This window comes from Pituophis catenifer, unplaced genomic scaffold (genome assembly GCF_029215685.1).
Source record: "Pituophis catenifer annectens isolate HBS135680 unplaced genomic scaffold, rPitCat1.0.hap2 SCAF_2, whole genome shotgun sequence".
Classification (NCBI taxonomy): domain Eukaryota; kingdom Metazoa; phylum Chordata; class Lepidosauria; order Squamata; family Colubridae; genus Pituophis; species Pituophis catenifer.
Window position 1 is genome coordinate 112,623,608 of NW_027256882.1, and position 15,871 is coordinate 112,639,478.

The window sequence follows — 15,871 nt, forward strand, 5'->3', positions numbered from 1 at the left end:
GCAACTGGACTTTCTGATTTTTCTTTGAAGACGTCTTCAGAAGCTTCTTGGATGAGAAGCGAAATGTCTTCAAAGAAAAAACAGAAAGTCCATTTGCCTCTTGAAAAAGCACCTTTGGGACCCAAAGTTAAACTTGACTGAGAAGTGAAAAAAACAAACAAACCCCAAAGCAAACCACTTACACATTCTTACTAAGAAAGCCACATAAATTAGTTCATAAAGTCACCAAGAGCTGAGTTTAGCTTGAAAGAAACTGTAGTTTATTTCACTCACTTTAAATCACATTCTCAGGTGATAATTCAAAGCAACAAATCTAATTTATTCTATTCAAAGGACGAGGGGAAACCCAAATAATTTCTCTGCAGGACCCAAAAGTACTGTTGTTGAGCATGACTAAAAGTTGTTTTCTTACACTTAACGTGTCCTACAAATAGATATATGCATGACCCATCTCCTGCTGTGGCCACCTGCACTGAGAATGCAAAGCTAAACATGCGCTGAGAAGAAATAGCGATGATATTTTTATTACTCTGATTAGTTAATGTTTATAAAGTATTCAGTGGGGATCTTGATACAGAACAATTAATATATAAGTCATGAAGCCAAGACCCTGGCATGGAAACATTAAGTTTTGAAGTCTGATAAAGTGTTGAATATTTTGGAGTTGTGTTGACTTTGGAATTCATTGAATGTTTTAGGGCCTCATGTGATCACTTCAACAGCCTGCAATAGAAAATTACCGGGGGGAAAAAGAATCTCATTAGTAGCCTTGTGCAAGGAGCAGGGCAGGAGCATTGCAATTTGAATTTAGATTTCTGGATTTGTAAGTTCAAAGATGAAAGGAGAATGATGGCTCATTGTCCTATCAACAAAGATATAAAGTAAGAAAGCAAGTGCCCCTTGTCCCATTTCTGAATTACCAGAACTATTTCGTAAAGTGTGTGTGTGTGTGTGTGTGTGTGTGTGTGTGTGCACGCGCGCACATACACACACGTGTGAACATGCTAGATGACATTAAAACATTCCACTGATCATCTCCAACTAGAAGAAAACTAAAAGCTTAAAGAACAGATTTCCTCACATCTGTACATATGAAGGCCATATATATCCTCAAGCATATATATATATATATATATATATATATATATATATATATATATGTGTGTGTGTGTGTGTGTGTGTGTGTGTGTGTGTGTGTGTGTGTGTGTGTGTGTATGTTAAGTATAGAGAATGTAAACTCCAGATGGGAAGAATGCATAAATTAAATATGAAAGACTCAATGTTTCTCTCGCAAACATTGCAATCTATGTTGCACTAATCTTGAAGGTCTTCAGTAAATTAAAACTGGCCTATAGCAATTAGAGTTTTCACTCTAAATTGTTCTAATTACATACAAACAAAAATTACTTTATACAGCATAAGCAAAATCTCCCCAAAACAGATCAGTTTGCTCCAGTTACTTACCTTAAACACTGCACAACTGTCTCCTCAGGGAGCTTACTGAAACTTAGAAGGCAATCTAATGGGTAAGTAGACACAGAACATCACCCAGCCAAATGAAATAAGAACACAAGTTTTAATCTCAATTGGATTCCCACTCTAGAGTATAAAGTTGCTTTCTGGTATGATCAGTGTAATGACAGGAAGGGGGCATCCTTTAGAATAAACAATCTATTCAAGCATCTGTCCCAGACAAGGATCAGAAGTATGTCTCTCTGTAGGTCTCATTTTTGTTCAGACTTCATGACCCCTTCTTCCAGTGGTGAAATGTAACATTTGTTACTACCGGTTCTGTAGGCGTGGCTTGGTGGTGGTGGTAATGTGACTGGGTGGGCGTGGCCAACTTGTTTTTTTTTACTTTTAAAAGCATTTTTTCTACAACCTCTTCAGCTGAGGAAAAAAAATGCTTTTAAAAGCCTCTGATAATCAGGCAATTCAGCTGGAATCGTCAGAGGCTTTTAAAAGCATTTTTTTTCCTACAACCTCTATGGCCGAAGAGGTTGCAGAAAAACATGCTTATAAAAGCCTCTGACGATCAGGCAGCTCAGCTGGGATCATCAGAGGCTTTTAAAAGCATTTTTTCCCTACAACTTCTTTGGCCGAAGAGGTTGCAGAAAAAAATGCTTTTAAAAGCCTCTACGATCCCAGCTGAGCCACTCGGTCATCAGAGGCTTTTTTTTTTTTACTTTTAAAAGCATTTTTTCGGCTGAAGAGGTTGTAGAAAAAATGCTTTTAAAAGTAAAAAAACAGCCTCTGATGATTGCGCGGCTCAGCTGGGCATGGGGGGGGCAGGGATTTTTGCTACAGTTCTCCGAACCACCCGCCGCCATTGCTACCAGATCAGGCGATCTGGTCCGAACCGGGAGCATTTCACTGCTGCCTTCTTCCTAACTATACCACCTTTCCCTCTGAAATTCCTTTTGAAAAATTGCTTTATGAAATCCTTTTTCTAAGCTGACTTCATATAATGTAATTCAGTTTGCTGTAGCCACAAACTATACACCTCTGGATTCAATCATAAAACATTATGGTGCATTATATGGCTAGGTTCACAAAATACATTAACTCCAATCCAAACATAACACATTATGGTTTATAGAGTGGATGAACGCTACCTAAAAGACCTCGTGTTGAAATCTCAGTAGACTAATATGAATCAGGGTAGACAATATTGTATGAGATGTATCAATCGTCTGCCTTAGAACTCGCTGGCTTCAAACAGTCATATCACTTCTTTGGTCTAGTTTTTCATTAATCAAGCGTGATCTGTATTGTTCTTGAAACTTATGGGTAATATAGATATTTGTGGGACCATTGAAACGACCAGTTCTTTCTTCATGCCAAAGCTTTTGCACTGGAATCATATACCATATATTAAAGCAAAGCATATTCTGTGACAGAGTCAAATGCACACCTACTGTAAAAGAACAAAATTTGTAAATATAGCATGTACACGGTGCCAGAAGAGAATTGTATTAGCCATTAAGAGCAGATGGCTAAGTTAACGGATTGCCTAAGAAGCCAAGGGACCAGGGTTAGGCGAGGAAAAGATACGGCAGCAGCATCAAATATTGCATGGCAGCACATTTCACACTGTAGCACAATGACATCAATACAATATGACAAGCAACGTAAGCTGAGTGTAATAGCCTGCAGTGGTAACGTGCAGCAGAATAATCAGAGTTCATTTGAAGGTTGAGAGACCGACCGATTGAATGTTTGGGTAAGATACTCTGGGATGTGGCTATGCTTGGTCACTTAAAAGTAAATAGCTTTCCAGCCCTATCTACCTAGATCTCCTTCAAGTCACTTTAGAGGTGGATTAGGGGAGAGATAGAAAGGAAAAATGAAAAGGATTGGTGCTTTCAGAGTGAGACAAGGACACAACAGATTCTCCAGACGAAGCCACAAGTCTCCCCCTAATTAGAAGTAACATAAACCTCCTGATTGCATCTGAGATAAGGGAAAGTACAAAGCATGGAGTAAAATACATTTATAACCCTAAGACATCGTACACAGCAAAACAAGAGGAGTCTAGCTATACTAAAAAATCATGGGGATGGGGTGGGGGAAAGAGTATCTGATTCCTCTCATTTTGGGACTAAAGTTACAAGAAGGTAGCAATGAACCCATTCATGTTTGTCTTGTGCTGCAATTAGTAATCCTTTCTACTATTCCCTTCTATGAACTCTTCTGAAAAATAAAATAACACAAATATGTTTGTGTTGTTTATCTTAGATCAGGCTGTGAATAAACACTTTTCCAAAAATGTGAAAAACCTCAAAGACCAGTGTCAATCCTTTATGTGCCCCATAGGGAACTGGATTCCCATCCCTGTCTTCTACATTTATGCATAGGATTAATAGAGAAAGCCCAGGCTCCTTTGGTATATGTAATGGTCTGGGTTATTTTCATAATAATTAAAAATGATACCTCATGAAAGCTAAAAAAAAAAAAGGCCAACCAAGAAATTTGGAGAAGGTCAATAAGCAAAGACTTCTTAGCATGGACCATACGAGGCATAAAGTTGGATCTCCATTTGGCTGTGGAAAAGAGGAAAGAAAAATCACCAAAATTATGTCCAAGAGATTAATAAGGTGGGAAAACAGCTTCACAGGTAGTCAACTGCTAGAAATGGTTCCATTTCTGGGGTTATAGTAAAAATTCATTCACAGCTGAGCTTTGTTGAGCTTCCAGGAAGCTTCAGTCAAGTTTTAGCCTGCCAAGGAGAACCTGGCAATTAATTCTCAATCTAGCCTATAGTCCTGGAATTCCCTGGCAGTCTACTATTCAAGTACTAAGCGCCTGACCGTAATCTGTTTCCAAGGGCAGACAAGGTTGTGTCTAAATATATGAAACCCTTTGAGCTTGAAGTTTAGACTGAATGGTTCTTCTGGAACTTCCTGACTGGCTCTGAAATGACCGTATCTACTTTAAGAGGACCCAACACAAAAAGTTTTCAAATAATAGATAGGCCTCTCTTTGTGATCCAAGTAGAAACTATGGAAACATTTTGATACTTCCTCTTAAATTTCAATTATGTAAACCAGTTTGAACTGAATTGCTATTAGAATTAAAGTTCTAATGCTGTGGTTATTGCAAATATGGCATATATATAGGTTTATCTCAGAGCTAATAGCTAGCTTTGCTGCAAAATGATTTAATTATGAACCTTTTAATAATTTTTATCTTTGATTAATTTTAGCTACTTATTTCCTTAATTTCACAGATAAGTCATAAAACTTCCTGAGCCATTTTTTCTCCCTCGCTTCCATTTGCCTTCAAGTGGTTTGAATCAAATGCCCAGAATGACTTTTTCTTAGGAACTCTACTAAACATGCTGAAAATTCAATCTGGACACTTATTTCCTGTAAACTCACTCCAATTCAAAAATTTTGAGTGCACTGCTATGACTTCTGTTTTTTTCTGATTTTCCATTTGCTATAACTTTAGCAGTTGAGCAAAACATGTTCAGACCCTGAGTAATCACAAAATTCATATACTAAAGTAAACTTAATTAAATATATTTCTAGTTTTCAGACGTGGCCACTGCCTTTCCTATGCCGAAGGGAAGGGTTGATGTGGAGGCACTATCATCTATCAATTATCAGAAAAATCAGTTATCCTGGCTCCACAATATGTGCAATATAGTTGCCCAGTTGACAGATTTCCATCATGTTATTTTATACTCTAATAAATCCAGTTACATGCTGTTTAACATCCAGGGAATAATATAAAGAATGAATAAGTATCCAGCAGTGGCTAATCCTTTCCCCCAAAGGAAAGTAGGGCAGGCCTGTAATTAGTACTTGCAAGCAAACTTGAGATAAATAAAATTTAGACCGGAGGAAATGTTTATTAATGAGGTTTTTCAGGTACGTGAAGAAGAATTTGCTTTTGTTTGTTTTGTTTTAGCAAAATCAGAGTATATCAAATCTTTAGCAAAATGACAATGAATTAAAAATTGGATTATGATGGACGTTTAAAGTACGGATGTTATAATTTTGAAGAGGCCACTAAACATTTCTGCCTTTCATCGCATGTCATCTGTTATTACAACATCAACTTCACAAATATCAGTGATGTCTGAAATCTGAAACCAAAGCTGTAGTTTACATAGCATTTGGGGGTGTCTCCTGCTCAAGTGGTTTTGATTGGTTCCTTTTTCTGTGTTGTACATTCAGGTTTTGGTAGGCTAAGGGTAGAGATAAACTCTACCGATTTCTCCTGACCAGTGGCCTAGTGACATGAGGTGGTCTCTGAACTTTATTATTTTGACAGGACGCTGGCAGACTTTCCCGATTACATTTCAGATTGTGAACTTTATACGCAGTCTCCCTGAGCCTAGATCACATCACAACAGCTGGCTGTAAAGCTCTTGAAAATTGCTCTGGTTATAATCCATGAGTCACAACCATATAAAATTATAAGCAAGATGATCTGAACATTTTCTGTAACACCCAAAAGACCAGGCAACACCTGACTCAGGATGTCTTATGGTCTTCCCATGTCTTATGATTATGGTGCTGGAATCATTCATCACAAGAAAGATTACTGGACCCAGAAATATCTGAGATCTGTGTCAAAGGTATTCATAGTTAAAAATTCATTATCCTTTTATTTTCAGATATCCCTGGAAGCAGCTTAGCTTTTTCACAAAGGCAGGAGATAAACATCTTTGCAGCACTTTCTTTCTTTAATTTTTTAAACTGGCACTGTCGCCTCAAGTCAAGTGCAGAACTTTCTCTGGATATTGCAATTATTCCCTACTATTATTTTGATAGGTAGTTAATTTAAAATGGAAGGCCATGAAAATTCTCTATCTTAGAAAGTCCCTAAAGTCAATCTGAACATTTTTGTGAGCTATAAAAAGACGAATGTAAGAATAATTTCATGGTACTTTTGTTGCTCACATTTCAATGAGATGTGGCAAGCAGCTAATTAAAAAGTTCATTGTACAATTCTACATGCAGTAATCACTACTGTTTCTGTATGTCTTCACTGACATCTCTATTCTAACTTCCACCCGCTAAGAACATTTAGATAGATGAACTCAAATTAGGGTGAAAACTTTGCATTTTCTAGAAAATGTGATTCACTATAGAACAAGATGATAAAAAAGAAAGGGGATCCTCTGATGCCAGTGGAAATCTTTGTTCTTGGAAGTAACATGAACTTTGGGTGTTGAGTAATGAAAGGGTTAACCCTCTCCCCAATTTTCTCCATTTTACTCATCTAGATTCTTTTAAATAAAAGAAAAAACATTTCATGCAATACAAGTAGTCTTCGACTTATGACCACAATTGAGCCCAACATTTCTGTTGCTAAAAGAGACAGTTGTTAGGTGAGTTTTGTCCCCTTTTACAACCTTTCTTGCCACAGTTGTTCAATGAATCACTGCAGTTGTTAAGTTAGTAACACAATTGTTGAGTGAAGCTGGCTTCTCCATTGACATCACTTGTTGGAAGTTTGCAAAAGGAGATCACATGACCCTGGGACTCTGCAACCATCATAAATATGCGTCTGCTAAGCATCTGAATTTTAATCACGTCATCATGGGGAGGTCGCAAGTGTGAAAATGTGAAAAACGGTTATAAGCCACTTTATTCAGTGCAATTTTAAGCGGTCACTAAATGAACTGTTGTAAGTCAAGGACTACTGTATACAGTTTGGCCTTTTATTTTGTTTTACACATTGCATCTGCCCATCCCACCAGATCCAGAAGCAGGACATGCTACAGGTCCCACTGGCAAGAGAGCTTCACTTGCTGACTCCTAGGTGGTGTGCTTTTTCTGTGATGACCCATACTTTCTGGAACATTCTTACCTCTAGAAGTGAGGTTGGCTTCATTTCTTTTAACTTTTTGAAAGTCCCTGAAGACCTGGTTGTGGCATGAGGTCTGGAAACCCCGGGGGCCTGGTTAAATTTTGAGATGGCTCCAATTTAATTAATACCTCCTCTTCACCTAATACTTTTCTTTTACTTTTGTGGCTTTTATAATTTACATTTTTTAATAATAACTTTAAAACTTGTTTATATATGTTTTTAGTTTTGTTGTATCTGCCCACAGTGTCCTGTTTGTGAGATGGGCGGCCACATAAATAAATAAATAAATAAATTTTGGTAAGTTAAATCACACTTAAAATATTAAAAACAATGTATTAATGCAAGCCAACTTTGGTTAACATATACGTCTATGGCAGTGGTTCTCAACCTTCTTAATGCCGCAACCCTTTAATACAGTTCCTCATGTTGAGGTGACCCCCAACCATAAAATTATTCCTAAACACAAAAAAAAAATGTGTTTTCCGATGGTCTTAGGCGACCTTTGTGAAAGGATCATTCGACCCCCAAAGGGATCGCGACCCACAGGTTGAGAACCACTGGTCTATGGAATCAAAAAGCCACGTTCGGGCCGTTTCAGATCTGATTTGGTTTTCGCAGCATGCTTTGTTCATTGGATCATGATGTTTAGAATAATTCACAATAGCATACATTCATATATTGTGCTAAGAAATAAAACATGGTTTAAAAATTGCAATGGTTGGATTGATATAACATGTTTAGTCAAAACCAAGCAAACCACATTGTAGTTTACTATAATATGTGAAACCAATCTATATGAATACGTATGTAACAACATAAATACTGCTTCACTCACAACACTGCAGTGGTGGGTTCCTCCCGGTTAGCCCGGTTCTCCCGAGCCAGTAGTGGTGACGATATGGCGTCACCAAACCGGTTCTGCAACACTGCAGCCTTATAAGAACTGATCTGAAACACAAGATCCATATTATATGAATGTGAGCGAACCCCAGCATCAGTGCTGATATTCAGGCATCAACCCATATTGTGGTTTAACTTACTGGTATTAAGCAATCAAAACTGTGAAATATAGTTATCCTGTTGATATATTTGTTTGTTTATAGAGTCATTAATCCTCTGAGGAAGTAGTGTTAGACCCATAGCACCCCATTCAGATAGCAACATACAGTCAACTCTGGCTGAACTTGAAAACTAACTAGATCATCTCTACTTTGCAACTGCATGAAGAATGATTTTTTTAAAAATGCCAAGGCTAGATGAGGAAGTTGAAAAAAATAACCTGTTGGAAGACGTTTGCTTGTCTAAAAAATGCATTGCCCAGAGGAAAGATTTATTATTAACAACACAAAAAAAGGAGAAAGAAAATCAAATTATGGCTGACTATGATTGACCATATTTTCTAGTGCACATTCACTGGATGAGTATAACTACAATAAGTACATGTTTCCACTTTAACAACAAATTAACACAAGAAGCCTGGAAAGTCTACTTAATAACTTACTCCCCTATAATCCCCATTCCAAGTACCTTGGAGTAACATTGGATTGCACTCTCTCCTATAAGATATAACTAAAGAATTCAGTGGCCAAAATCAATACTAGGAATAATTCAATAAATTATGTGGAACTAAATGGGGAGCTTCAGCTGCCACCTTCAGGTCATCAGCCCTAAGGTTGGTCTACTCCGCAGCAGAATACTGTGCCCCTCTATGGCTTTAACATCTGCCATACCAGCAATAGTAATAGTACTTAGACTTATATACCACTTTCTTGTTCTTTACCACAATAATTCTTTACAGCCCTTTCTAAGCGGTTTACTGAGTCAGCATCTTGCCCCTAACAATCTGGATCCTGATTTTACTGGCTTCGGAAGGATGGAAAGCTGTGTCAACCTTGAGCTGTTCAGAATCGAACTCCGGGAATGAGCAGTGAGTTAGCCTGCAGTACTGCATTCTAACCACTGCGCCACCACTGCTCTAGTGAGTTAGATGCCAGATTCAAGGATACCATGAGGATTATAAGTGGATGCATATTAAAACCACTCCGACTTGCTGGCTTCCTGTTCTGAGCCATATAACACCACCAGCTGTACGAAGGCAAGATGCACTAGTGAGAAAATACAGAAAAATTGTGAACAGCTCACTCCTACCAGTGCATGCTGACCTTCCTCATTTATCAGCCAGAAGATTCAAATCTAGGAAGTCCCCACTGGTATTTGCCCAACATCTGCCCAACATCTTTAACAATCAATTTCTAATGGAAAGCCAAATGGGTTGCTGAATGTCCAAACATAGGTAGATATATAAATGGTCCTGCAAAAAAGGTGCCAGGCTTTGAACTAACAATGGACAATCTTGAAGAGGATTCGCACAGTGCAAATGGGGCATAATATCCTCCCCTCAGTGTGACTGTGGGGTCCCATGTCAAATTGTAGATCACATTGTGACCAGCTGTAACCTAAGGGTATATACCAGTCCAGTATCTGATTTTTTAAATATAAATCAGGGGTGAAATGCTCCCGGATCAGACCGGATTGCCTGATCAGATAGCGGTTCGGCGATCCAGTAGCGATCACCGCCCGGGTGTCATTACTTCCTGCTTTTAAAACCAGGAAGTAACATTTTTTTACCTTCTGTGCATGCGCAGGTGTGCACATGGCGCATGTGCTTCCGAACTAGTAAGGAAGGTAAGTTTATTATTATTATTTATTTATTTATTTTATTAATCATATTTCTATGCCGCCCTTTCTCCGAGGACTCTGGGTGGCTTACAACAATCGACAGTATACTAAATAGTATATTGCCCACAACAATCTGGGTCCTCATTTTCCCCACCTCGGAAGGATGGAAGGCTGAGTCACCCTTGAGCCGGTGAGATTTGATCTGCTGATCCGCTGAACTAGCAGTCAGCTGAAGTAGCTGCAGTACAGCACTTTAACCGCTGCGCCACCTCGGCGCAGTGGTTAGAGTGATTTCACCCGATATAAATGATGCTGTGCTTAAATGGTTAGATGGCCTAGACTTTGATGTTTGAACACAGATTTTTTTAACATTTATATTTGATTGTGTTCTACTAATCTAGGTGAAATGTTAATATATATTGTGTTAATATATAATGTTAATATATATATATATAATATAATATATAATATATATGTGTGGTCCATGTGCGATAAGCCTTATGCTAAATAAATAATAATACTGGATGAGGGTTTTAGCCATGGTTAATGCATGTCTGGGGAATGCAATAAGTATATGGATTAGGCTAAGAAAAAGTTCATGATATGTACTATCTTCTTCCCAGTTGGAGTTCATGCCAATGTAATTCTATTATTTTAAATAAAGAAGGCAATTTGTTACTGATTTGAACTCTATGTGAGTATCTGCTCCAGAAAGGTAGAGTCTAGTTAGAAAGTAGGTCTGTTAGTGAATCCATTTGGCACTTGGCATTTAAAAAATGCTGTAAGAAATCTCAGTGGTCAGTTCTGCCAGTAGTGTTGTCAGAAGGCATTTACACCCATTTAAGTTCCTTGGTCCCTCAAATGATTTCTTCTTCTGATTTGCCTACCTGTTGTTTTACTGTCGCAGGATGGCAAGTGACAAGAGGGGTAAGGCAGATAATAAACAGAAGAGAAATGGGTGAGGGGACAATGCCTTGGCTCTTGCGGCACAGATGATTTAAAGTTATAGTATAGGTTTTTCATATGCTATTTTACCACTGTTCTTATAGTGTTGGCTGTTCTTACTTCCAAGGAATGTATTTCTCATCTATGATACCTGTGCCAACTCTGTGGAAGGATTCATTCATCTCCCAAAACACCAATAACTGTCAAATGTCATTTATTTTACTAGATTACTGGGAAATGCTCTCTGTTTTTATCTATTAAAAAACTATACATACTCATGCCAACAATCATATATTTTTTCGCAACACTTTCACATGCTTAATTTAATGTAAAAGTTGAACTGATGAAACTCAATAATTGGGGACATTTCCTTTGGGAGTATTTTCCTCAAGTTTACAAAGTTTCCTTGACTATTTAAACATGTTGCAAAAAGTAATTGATGTTTGCAATCTGGATTTGGTCCGTAGAGCTGACTCTATTTAATTTCTGAATTAGAAAAATGTCTCTCTCTTGACTGTGATTAAAATTTTCTGATGTTTGTTTTTTTTAAAAATAAAACTCATTATCATTCTGTAAGTATATGACCTACTCATCAAAGTGAGTTTAGACATGAGATTTATTAATCCTATAGATTATTCCTTCCTATTTTAAGGAAAAATTTAAGGTATTGATAAATATGAGACATTGGAACCTAGAAATCAACTGGAAGCCAGTGAAACAGGTCATATTCTACATGGTGACATAACATCCAGACTTCAAAACTTGTTTTTTGTTGTCAAGTTTGAGTTCTTACCCTTAAGGCACATCAACAGGATTTGACACTGGAAATGAAATGTATCTGTGATATGGATTTCTGTGTCCAGCAAGTTATGCTAATAAAGGCTTTTTTGTGCCCTTGACTTATTGTCCATGTAGTTTTTTGGCAAGATTTTTGGGCCGAGAGAGAATGACTGGTCCAAAATCATACAGCTGGCTGTAGGTCTAAATAGAAGTAGAATTTACAGTCTCCCAGTTTCTAGCCTGGTGCTTTTAATCAGCTTGGCTCAAAAAGAGTTTACCTTTCTAATATAATTGACATAATTGGCATTAAGGAAATAGGGTCCATTGTAAGTGAAATTCAGGGGAATCAAGACTGATTTTTGAATACATTCACATTTATTATAGTTTCAAAATATATAAGCCAGGTGAGAAACTGCTTCTAGTCATCATCTCATCAACATCATCAACAAAGTTTTTGACTTTACTATCCCAAGCAGTCATGAAACTCTGAGGTTATACACAACCAGATTGTTTTGCTTGGTGGGTTACAACTTTTTACAACTAATATAAATTAATTGTGTTGGTGATATTACATTTCTGGTCCTTTTTCCTCTGTTCAGAATACCAAAGGTCCATTTCTAATCAGCAGCTGCCCTTTACACATTGCTGGAACTGAAACTTGTTGAATGCTTTCTCTAGATCTTCCAATATAATTAAATGCATATATTGCTTCCATTCTGACTTTCTGCCTATGGCAGAAAGACATTTAGGTCACTGAGAGATACACTATATGAAAACCTTGTCAAAAGAAATTTGTGCAATGTTAATGTTGTTATATCTTTTAGTAACTTGAATAGATTGGTCACTATATGTCAGGGTAGGGGCCTGACATATCTTCATAATGTGATAATATTTATAAGACTGTTTTAGCAAGAGTTTTTTGTTTTGAAGTTTCCAGTTGGAGGGCTTGAACACTAGCAATCAAAACAAGCCTCCTAGAATTTTATCTTTTCTTCCTTAATGGATTTAAGAATCCCAAAGAATGGAAGAAACCATGCCTAAAAACAGCAGACTTACAAATGCAAAGCAGGAGGGACAAAGATTAGATACCGCACTAAACAACAACTGGATTTGTTTAATGTTGGTTTAACATGTTGCATGAATCCCACCAATTGCAACTTAATAATGTGAAGGTTAAATCATGATTTAATGCAAGGTATGAACCCAGCAAGGAACAATTGCAAGAATACAGCATGGTGATTGCACAGTAAACCCGTCATCTAAAAGTCAAAAAAGATCAGGATATGCTGCTGATGATGATTCATTTAAAAATATTTATACATTCCCTTAATCCATCCACACTGGGCAGTACCTAGCCAAAAAAAAAAAAAGAAAAGAAAAGAAAAAAAATCCCTAATAATTTGCAAAGCTCCATTAAAGCAATAACTAGGTGATCTCCCAGACTAACTCGCTATGGGCCAAATTAACTCAATTTCTTCCTTGTGAAATCATATCAGCACTTTGCCTATTCAACAAATAATATACGATGAAGAGCAATTTAAAAAGGTATCATAGGTATTTTAGAAAGTGCCTCGTTCTTTTTCCAGTGATCATATAATTTAGTGAGAACTACTTTAGTCTCACTGAAGAATTGGAAGCTGAAGTTGACTGTAGCTTATCAGGAGATTGAACTGATAATAGCCGATATATCTTGCAATAGCAGAGAGAAAGCAGAGAAACTATGATAGTACTAATCTTGGTTTAGTAAAGTTAGTCAGCTTGAAAAAACTGGTTCCATGGATATGTCCGGAATTGAAGATTATCTGAAATTCTATTACCTGTCCTGAATTCATCAAGTAAAAAGGGCCATAAAACATTAAATAGTAGATGGAAATATTTTTGTTTATTATGAAAACTTTTTAAAAATTAAATTCTGAGTTGTTTTAATATGCTTGTTTTAAAATTTGGGTATCTATCTATTTTCATACACTTTTATTCAGTGTTCATAGGATGAATGATGCGGGTTAGGCCTACAGCCTTAATATATGAGTTAGATGTGTTCACCATGGCATACAGAAGTAGAATTACAGAAGCCTTAAGGTCCTATGATTACTGTGTTACTTTATAGGCACCACATGTCAGTTAAAATATTGCTAAAGAGTGAAAATTGAGTCGATAAAACTTCAAAGGGACAACCATAGACAGTCTTAAAATGGCTAGTGATAAAGAATACTATTGTACTAGGACTATAAAACATGTTGGTAAAGAACTTCAAGCACAGTACAAAGAAGTATATCTTTTTTAATAATATAATCCTTTATGTACATCAGTATCATATTGTCTGATAAGTATCTTGGTGAGAAGGTAATCTAGCTTCAGTTGCTTACATCGGCTATTGTTCAGGACAGTTGTATATTGACAAATTAAATTATTAAGGAGCCTACATTGTCAATGCTGACTTAATTTTATTTGCTTGGGATAAACAAATGAATACGAATGAAAGGTGGTTTAATTCCTACAAATTAAAGATGATTTCATTCCAGCCATTAACTCCTTTAGGGAAAAAAACCTTAGTGCTTTACATGGATTAAAACACGAGAACTGAGACTGAAAGATGAAAGGATTGTCTGGCCTACAGACAGACAGCTACTAGTTGGTGAAAGCCTTGTTCTTTGCAGCTTCAGTTTAGCTCTGCATACCCTCTATTCAGCTTTACAGAATATTCAACAGCCATTTTTCCTGCAGTTATTGGCACAGCACTCCACACATACAAGAAAGTATGATTACGGTGTGCTTTTATATGCTAACAAGCAACAAGATTTGAGCTTCTGGCTGTATACCAACAGCTAGAGAATGTGATCTCTTCAGAAGGACCAGCTCTGTCTATGTTTATGGGTCTACGTTTTATTTATAGTTCTATTCAATGACGAGAAACACAGAAATCAAAGAGATGTCTTGAAAAACTTTAAAGAACAATCAATAGGAAGAGGTATATGTGCAATCATCTGTCCCTTAGAGGTAATACATGCAAAGTGAAGTGTTCCTTGTGTGAGTATCTGTGGGAGGGAGAGACGGTGCAAAATTAAGCCAGAAGCCAAAATTCTGATTGTGCCCTAACAGCACTAAATATCTTATGAAAGCACTGTATAATTAGCTTCCAGGCAATGGTAGAAGTAAATATGAAAAACTAAATAAGGAGAGTAGCAAAGCACAAAAGGGGAGAGGAGAGGCTATAACAAAATGTAATATTTGCAATAAATGTAAGTATTTTACATTTTAATCCAAATGAATGCTTTTATGTAGAAGCAGCAATGTACATTTGTTTTTTTTTACTGTAATAATTACTTCTTTTTTGTGCACATGATTAAAAAAATGTAAGACAAGATTTGAAGACCATTCTTGAACTACTATATCTAAATGCTTGGCCCAGAAGCAAGGTTGAACATTTCTAAAAAGAGAACAGTTGATCAAACTTGATTGCTTGGGGGACAAAGGATGGGGAAACTGTGCTATGAGTGGATGACTGAGCAGTAGACAGTACAGGAAATATAGTGCCATTACTCAACTTAAAACAGTTCCCTTTCTAGAACCAGTCCTCACTTTGGCTAAGGGCTAGTTCTTCCATTATATGAAATGAGGAGATTGTGTCAGATGTCAGGTGGTAGATTTTGCATACTGAAGAAAGAAAGAAAGAAAGAAAGAGAGAGAGAGAGAGAGAGAGAGAGAGAGAGAGAGAGAGAGAGAGAGAGAGAAAGAAAGTTTATGCCACCTTATCTTGCTGGTCCAACTGCTGCAAAGAGGCAATGGTTAGTTCAGCTGTAACCTCCATGTGGCATACAGAGGAGATGCCATCTTGTTTTTTACTCAAGATGAATACAATAACAGTAACAATGATTAAGCCACATAATGTGCACAAAAAATGTAATTACTTAACAATTGTTGATAAGAAAGGTAAAAAAAAGTTTGGATAGTGAACGTGGTAGTACTTGGAGACAACAGAACACAAGAGAAAGAACTGGAAAAGTTAACAAAATACAAAGACCTATAAATAGAAGGATTGTGGTAAAAGCAAGTCAAGATAGTACCAATAGGCAGCTTGAGCACAATCCCAAAACAATTGGAGCACCACTTGAACACCATCGGCATTGACAAATTCATCATC